The sequence below is a fragment of the Egretta garzetta genome, unplaced genomic scaffold, assembly GCF_000687185.1.
Source record: "Egretta garzetta isolate BGI_Z169 unplaced genomic scaffold, ASM68718v1 scaffold248, whole genome shotgun sequence".
Lineage (NCBI taxonomy): Eukaryota > Metazoa > Chordata > Aves > Pelecaniformes > Ardeidae > Egretta > Egretta garzetta.
This window is the reverse complement of record NW_009260596.1, coordinates 3323255-3332584: the sequence shown is the minus strand read 5'-3', so window position 1 is coordinate 3332584 and position 9330 is coordinate 3323255.

Genomic DNA, 9330 nt, shown 5'->3' with positions numbered 1-9330 from the left:
TAAGGGAAAGTGGAAAAAAAAAATAAATCTGTGACTTGTGATGTCTGTAGCACCAAGTATGAAAACTGAAAACAAGACAGAAGATTCTCATTTCAAGTACTTTTATGTCTGAATGTTCCCCTTTTGGTGACCTTGCAGTATACCTAGAATATAGCTAAAGCCAAACTTAAATCAAAGTGATGCTGATTTGAATAAGCTTCAGCAAATGTACAGAAAAGCCTTCATTCTCCCTACAGAAAAATCATAGCATCTCACTCGGATTTAAGTAAAAGCCGTCTTTGTTGAAGGAAAAGAAATTGCTTTACAAAATAACAGGGACTGATACAATCTTTCAGTAGAATAAGATCCTGCATTGTAAATGGACACATTTGGAGTTTAAAATATCACTGTTAACCAGATTCATAACCAAACTCATAATCTTTATGTTTTGGAAAGAAATAGTCATACCGTATGAAATACTATAGCATTTTATGTTTTATAATATAAAGAAAACAATTCACCTATGAAAGTTTTCCTTATACCTGCAAAAACCCCTGCCTCTTAAATGGCTGCCTTCCAAAGAATTCTTGCTATCAAATCAAGCTTCATAAATTCTTCAGTTGTATTCTCTATGGAGAACTCACTGATGTATCAGAATTATGTAGGTTTTCCTTTTGTTTTGAAGGAGCTATCACAGTCATCCTTTTATTCTTTGGGGATTAACACTCACTGGAAAACATGAACATTAATTTCTGCAGGACATCATCCTAGCCATAGCAATAATGGAAAAATTTATTTCTGAAGCTTTAAGAGGCTATTCAAATTTCTATGGAGAATTCCTGTCTGAAGAGTCTAAACATCACCTTCTCTTCACAACCCAGTAATACAAAGAAAAAAAATTAAATAGAGCTTTACAAAAAGACTTTGTGGACATGCTTTTCTGGTAATTGCATATAGAATATTTCTACCATAAGTGTCTTATGGATAATGAGGGCTGCAAGGACCAGGAGGCAACATCAGTGTCACTTCCAAAGTATAGCGTTTATTGCCCTGGCTGTCAGAGCTGAATGGATTTAGCATGTGGTGCTTATAACAAATCATTAGCTTTTATATCTTTGATACGTGGCAACAGCTTAAAACCATTTGGAAGCAGAGGCTTCTGCACAGTGAGGGATGAAATTGCCGGAGCAAACACTACTGCACCTATGAGGCTGGCCTACAGCCGCTGCCTTTCAGATGCTGGTTTCTATCCTACTGTGAGAAACCTATTGACATGGTGCAAGCCTGCATTTTGGAAAGGCTGGTTGCTCATCTGCAGGGCAGGTGAGTTAAAACCAGCCTGTGCTTTGTGGGCCCCATCGTTCTGAAAACAGGTTTCTTTGAAAGGAAAGGACTCGTGTTCGCTCTCACCTGAGGTGTCACCAATGGCTGCATCAGAAAATTATTATGACATAAAATATGGTAATATAGAGCAAAACCAGCAAGAGATTTGGCAGTCCATTCACCTGGACTCAGATGTCAAGTGCCAGGACTCTGCTTTGGAAATAGCAAAGCACTGCATTTACCATGGTAGTCAGGCTGTGTCCTTTCTTCTATGTAGTTAGAGGTTTGAAGCAAGAATTAATGGTCCAGTATTGCGCATAGGGCAAAAGGCCCAAAAGACTGATTTGATGGCATTCTCTGGCCTTAAATTCTATGCATACCAGGCATAAATGCAAAGCCAACAGCCATGAAATTAGTGCTAAGATCATCTTTACTCTCCTACAGGTACTGCTGCCTAGACTCTTCCCCAGTTGTTTTTAAATGCAGACTAATACAACCGCAGCATTCAACAAACAGCTCATGTGCTAAGGTTGTTTGCCTTTTTTTTTTCTTTCTAGAAGGAACTTTATTGAGCATCAGTTTTTCTGTAACTATAGAAGATAATAAATGAACTCAAATCTAAAGAAAATAATATTGTAAGTGGAATGAAGCTGTGATGTTTTGTGACTGCTATACAATTTCTCATGTTGAATACAAACAAGGCATAGAAAGTTAAACTCTGTATCAAAGTTCTTCAGAGTAAACATTTTCTTGCTTTTAAGACAAATTTTACAAATATTGGAGACTGTTTTCCCACTACACAAAATCCAAGTATCTGGGAATAAAGAAACCCAAACATACATCACCAAAGTACATAGTTTTTGCCAGAAACAGTGAGCTTGACATAAAATACATGAAGAATCAACTTTGAATAATAAAAAACTTCACAAACTGTGCTCACTTCAGCAGTTAGGATCTGCAACCCACAAGAATATGTTGCCAATTTTACACTGAGATTCACCTCCCCCAGTAAACCAGGCTTCCTGAATCTCAGGGGAAACTGCATGTAAATCTGTAAACAGCAGAGATGAGTTTCAGATAATTCTAGTAGTTCGACCTCAAACAAATCCTGCTGATAAAACCCAAAGTATTTCCACAAGAGCTGTTGATTATACTCTCATACTAAATCAAGTATTGCTTTTCAATGAGATTGTGGTGTGCGCAGCCCTGCAAGTCAGTGGGAAGGTTAGAAAAGTCATCTTGTCCTGAATTAATCTATCAACATAAGTGCTTATGTCTTTAAATGCTTTTGTCTTCTTAACACTTCCTCCATGCTATTGCGAAAGCCTCTGCTTCACTTTGTTCCTGTCTGCTGAGACAGAACGACTGTCCAAAGTTGTGTTTGTTTTGTATGAACAACAACAAAAAAAGCACTGTAAACCAAGTTGAAGTTGTTGGACAGGTTTCTACTTTTACAGACACTATTACTCTTTTATAAGCTGGGGCTTGCTAATGGAAAACGCTAAAACGTTCTTTCACTAAGAATTTTGTGTGGTTTTGTTATAATTTACAAGGTAAAGCATAGTTATAACTATCACTTGACTGACAAAGCTTCTTAATGAGATCTAGCCATAGATGAGAATTCCCATACCCCATTAATGATTTACATTTGTCATACAACATGCAGGAAAAGGAAAAACATTTTAGCAATAGACAGGGAACAGTCTCAGGCCTAAATGAATAAATATGTCATTTTTTTCTTACCGCTTGAGCCAGGAGGAAAGTACTGGGACAACATCCATACAAACAGGTCTTAACTGCATTTGACCCAAAAGTTTTCAAGTTTTGAAGATATCTAAAGATATCCAGCAAAAAAGAAGGGCATATCAATAAGGCCTCGCAGTTCTATGGAGGCTGCTGGTATGTTTCTGGTTAAAATTACCAGCAGCAGGCCAAATGCTCCCAACCTTCACTCAGGGTCTGAGGCTGAGGCTCTTGCATTTGCACCAGGACAAAGCTCTTGTCCTGGCATATAAGATTCTACTGCAGGAAGACCGTAGCCCCTTAGCTCTTCACACAATTGTACCCCACCACAACTTTGTTAGGCCAGTTTTCGGATACCTGAGGTATGAAGGCTTTTCATTTTCCTGAATGCTGTCTTTGCCTTCGTTGACTCTTTTCTCCTAGACTCTTGAAGGGGCATTAGGAATGGGAAAAGGAAAACAAAAGGAGAATGTTTATGTTCTGTTGGTAAATGTGGTTGATGGAGGAGGTTCTGATTGCTAAAGGGCAAAGAAAATCTCGAACTTGTGAGGAAGCTGTGAGGAGAAGTGACTCTGAAAAACCTCAGTGCTTAAAAAACTTAAGATACACTAAAATGGTGAAGCATTTAATGATCTGTCTCTGTTTTTCAGTCTTAAGTGCTTTGAAAACGGCTTGTTTAGGAGTAATTTGTCCAGTAATTCTGGGTATACCTACACTAGCATTGCCAGGGAACGTTGCTTGGGCAGTGAGAGTCAAGTCTGTGGTGTCATGCTGTGGGGATGTCGCTGGCCCGGTGTGGACCCAGGCTAACAAACAGTCCTCCTGTTTGTCCCTGGAGCCACCTGTCTGCCAGCCTCTGTTCCTGAGGAAAAGGGCATTTCACAGGAGAGAGCTAGGCTGTCTTGTACCTGTCAGTCTTGGTGCCAACCCATGTGTCCTGGCTCCATGAATTTTTAATGCAGTTGTAGTGTAACCCTCCTAAAAACCTGAAAAGAAGGTGGTGATTTCTTATTTTCACTTTGAGTTTCATTTCTCTCACTTGTAACTCTGGTAGATTTTTAGAGATGCTTCAGCTCTGTAGCAGCACAAATTTCCAAATAATAAACATAAACATATAAATAAATAAATCTCAGCAGGCTTAAACAGCCTGGTACAGACTTCTGGTTGCATATTATGATTATCCACATATTTCATCAACTAACTTAGTGTTGCTCCCTCCACGATTAGCCTCTGATAAAAAAATATCCATTTTCAGAGCATAAAGCAATATTTATCTGTTCTGTTACAGCTGACTACCTAGTTTTTGTTCACTAGCAAATTGCAGTATCAACTTTATTGGCACAATTTAGTTTTATTTACCAGGAAACAAAATTCTTCAACCAGAATAACTGGTTGTGGCTTTTATTTTACAAAGTTACAATGAAGTGGGCTTTCAGAGAACAAAGTAAATATTTAATTAGTAACAAGTTATATAAAGCAATTACCTCTATAGGAAGTGCGCTTTCCCCTTCTTTATGTAAGAGATTCATTGTTTCCAAAGAGGAATTTTGCCAGAATAATGACTGTATGACACACTTACCTAAAAGGAGAGAATATCATCCACCAATAACAATCGTAAGTAATACATGGCCATTATTGTTATCTCTTTTGGCAAATGTTTCCCAGAGTATACAATGTATATTAAAGAGGCCTCATTTGCATACCAAATAAGGCTGCCTGTATTATAAATAAGTGTTTATTGCATTGAAATCTCAGAAATATGTTTGTGTTTGTGTAAACTGGCACTTTTACTAGCTGATGTGTTCAGAAAGTGCCAACACCTTATTGCTCTAAGTCACTGTCCTTAGGGCTGACATTATAGAACAGGCAGATATCTTCAAAAGCATGTAAAATTGAAATAAGAGACCTGTCTCAGTTGCTCGTTTTGCCTGTGTTGTGGTTTAACCCAGCAGGCAGCTGAAAACAACACAGCTGCTCTTTTACTCCCTCCCTCCCTCAGTGGGATGGGGGAGAGAATTGGAAAAGAAGTAAAACCCATGGGTTGAAATAAAGACAGTTTAATAAAACAGCAGAGGAAAAGAATAATAATAACAACAACAATAATAATAATATACAGAATATACAAAACAAGTGATGCACAGTGCAATTGCTCACCACCTGCTGACCGATGCCCAGCCCATCCCCAAGCAGATATCGCTCTCTCCTTGGCCAACTCCCCCAGAGCATGTCATCATACGCTGTGGAAGAGCCCTTTGGCCAGTTGGGGTCAGCTGTCCTGGCTGTGCCCCCTCCCAGCTTCTGGTGCATTTGGCAGAGCACAGGGAGCTGAAAAGTCCTTGACTGGTGTAAGCACTGCTCAGCAACAACGAAACCATCAGGGTGTTATCAACTTTCTTCTAGTACTAAATCCAAACCACAGCACTATGCCAGCTACTAGGAAGAAATTTAACTCTATCCCTGCTGAAACCAGAACATTTCTCTGGTGCCCACTGTACCCCTCATGCCTTCCCCTCATGCCATTATCTTCATTAGAGTTTTGGTTTTGATTATGAAAATATTTCACTGTTTTATCCTAATAGTTACCGCAACTATACAAATTATTATAATATTATGTCATAAACTCTCTTTAGTCCTTCCAGTCTTAAAGATGTGTAAAATCATATAGTCAGATTTTGAGGTTTAAAAATTGCACTTGAGATATCTGAAAAAGGGAAGACCCAGTGGGGTTTTTTCCTTTTGTCTACTGAAGCATTTTATTTTTGAATTAAAATATATTAGGTTTCTGAATGTCAGGAGGGATTTACTGGAAATACAATGATTGCTGTGATGCTGGCACTTAGAGTAAAATTAAATGCATACAAAAGATCTGTTCTGTGATTCCACAGAAATATTGTTCGTTTGTTTATTTGGCCATAGGGCTCAGTAATGGGGATAATAGTTGTCCCTAGTGGTGGTGTTGCTCTTTGCCTTTACAAGAGCACTCTCGTGGCTAACGTATCTCTTACAATACAGAGCAAACTGTGAAAGCACAATCATTTACACTGGGATTGAGTGGTAGCACCATAGTTCATTTTTTATAGTCTTTCACTATCATGGTATAACAAAAGTTATGCCTTCATATGACTGAATTCCCACCTTAAGTGTAAAATATTGTATCCATTTTCTGCTTCAGAAGTTCTGTCAACCTACGTGAGATGGGTAAACTGATTAGCTGTGAGGATTGTTATCTACTACAGAATGGACAAAAACTCAAATCCTGCTTTTGGAAGTAAAGAAAATCAAAGTTACAGATACCATAATTTTAATCCATCTTGATCACAATACATATTATCTGTACATTGGAACTCACTCATAATTTCTAAATAAGCACACAGAGGATTAATTTTTAAACTCTTTTGTTTTCAAATGATAAAAATCAAGATAAAAATCAAGAGACAAAAATATTTTTGACAACTGGAAGCTACACACATGCTTTCTATTATGATTTTTTTTCTGTAGAAAGAAGGTAAGAACAAGGAGTTGCATTTTTATCGCTCATCATTCAAATAAAAAAATCACTTAAAATATAATTGAAATCACATTTTGAAGCCTTCTAGTAAGTTTGTGTGAAGTTTCTGGACATTAGATATAAATCTTATTTTTAATGAAATCATGGTATGTGAACATATTATATTCTATTAATAGTGAACATTTAGAATGATATGTATATCTTATATTATTCTTATTGTATAAGATCTATATTTAACTTGTAAGTTTACATTTTAAAAATATGTATGTAATAGTAGGTTCTTTTTAATAAAGATAACAGTACTAGAAATGTCAGAGTTTTAATCAATACATTGTTTGACCATACCAAACCTATTTAGATTATAATAAACATTTGGGACTTGCCATTTGTAAATAAAAAGCAAATTTACAAAGGTGGAAAATTGTTACTGTTTTTGTTTATGGTTAGAAGAAGGAACTCAGAGATGTAATTGCTTAAATTTTGAACAAGAAGTTCTTGCCAGAGCTGGGATTAAGCTAGAGATGAAATTCAGACTGTCTTGAAATTGGAGAGGGTATAAAAAACTATTATTATTATAAATAATAATATTGACACATTTGTTTCCCACTGCTTGGCTACAGATGAGTCGATCCTATCTACTGCTTCAAGTGCAGTTGTTTGGGACATCACCATTCTGGTACCCAGTGAATACCCAGCTTCATCTCACAGGTGTTTTGCAATGTCTTTTAAGTTTACAGTAAGGTAATCAGAAAATGTACCGATTGTTTCTTGCTTTTGGCTTGGCTTGCACCATATGTCTTATTGCAAAGATGCGTGCCTTTGATTGCATCTATTTGTTATATGAGCCCCAGGAAAAGTTATTCTCAGAATTCTGATGAATCCAGTTGCAAGACCAAACATTTTTTAAAAAGTTGCTCTAAGAGGTTGATAAGACATTGCCACAGACATATTGTCCATAGGAGCTGACAATTTAGTAACGTATTTATTTTCAGAATTATATTTCCTAAATTTTACATTTAGCTTGTCAAATACGTTACTGTTGCCTATCACAGAAGCATCAGTGATCCAGATCAGTGAGGATATTGACTCTGTTTGTATTGGAAATTGCAACATCTTGCTCAGAAACAAGGAGGCAGTAAAAAGCTTGAAATCGCTTCATCGTCATTCCCTCTGAAGGACAGAAAAAGGCCTGAACAATCGCTTTTAGGAAGCAGCCCTAAGAAATGCAGTACTGAGTCTCACCCAAAAGGCAAACACAGAAATAGAATACAGGATTTTTAATTGTGCCTTCAGTGAAAGAAGGGAAGCAGAAGCTGAATACAACCAGATGCTAAAGAACTATCAGGAGGCACAACAAAACACTTCTTAGGAAATACTTGTATAAAGTATGTGTTTGTATGTATAAAGTAATGTATTTGTATAAAAATTAAGCTGATAAAATAGTAGGTCCAGTTCAATGCTCCAAGTTTCATACTCTTTTAAACAAGAGGAGACAAAAATTGCTCTTGATTCACCCTTTTCCCACCCAGATTTGACTGAGAATAGTCACAGTGGTATATGTTTTAGTGTAAAGTGTTCAACATCCTAACCTGTTCCACGTCCAAGCCTTTTTAAGAAGACTGTGTCTGAACCCAGCACCTGTCAGATTTTCCTCAGTACCAAAGGTACACTTTGCTGCCTTAAATTTATCAAGATGCCCACTGTTGATTCTTCCAGCTTGAACATCTCTCTCTCCTGTTATTATCATGCATTTAATGCTCAGGCAAGTTATACGAAATGCAGCTCTCAATTTTCAAATTCAAACAATCTCTCCAGGTGTTTTATTCTCTGATCTATCTCTTAAAGACTAAAATTAGTGTTTGGAGTTTTTTTATCTGTTATGTTCAGAACAGAAAACAATAAGCTATGTGTTTACTGAACTGATCTCATATAGCGATTCCCTACATGAACCTCAAATTATATATGTCTCCAAACCAGTTTACAGTAAAATGTGCCTTGAATGGCAACCTGCACTTGTATTATCACAGAATTACTTTCATATCTTTTCTTCACTTTTCACTTCAGCTTTCACTGAAAACTTTTTGGAAGTTTTGTTCCATAATGCAATAATATTCCTCAAAACTTATCAAGACATAATCTGTAATTCTAATCTCCCCAAACTTTTTCTCTTCCAACCTTGTCCTTTTGTATTTCTAACTCTGTGGCATGTTGGCCCTGGCTGGATGCCAGGTGCCCACTAAAGCCTCTCTGTCACTCCCCTCCTCAGCTGGGCAGGGGAAAGAAAATATGACAAAAGGCTCATGGGTTGAGATAAGGGCAGGGAAAGATCACTCAGCAGTTACTGTCATGGGCAAACCAGACTCAACTTGGGGAAATTAGTTTAATTTATTACCAATAAAAATCAGAGTAGGATAATGAGAAAATAATAATAATAAAAAAATCTTAAAACACCTTCCCCCCACCCCTTCCTTCTTCTCAGGCTTAACTTTACTCCTGAATTCTCTTCCTTCTTCCCCCACAGTGGCACCAGGGGACAGGGAATGGGGGTTGGGGTCAGTCCATCACACGCTGTCTCTGCTGCCCCTTCCTCCTCAGGGGAGGACTCCTCACACTCCAGCCTGGGGTGCCTCCCATGGCAGACAGTTCTCCATGGACTTCTCCAACGTGAGTCCTTTCCATGGGCTGCAGTTCTTCATGAACTGCTCCAGCATGGGTCCCTCCCACAGGGCGCAGTCCTTCAGCAGCAGCCTGCTCCAGCATGGGTCCCCCACGGGGTC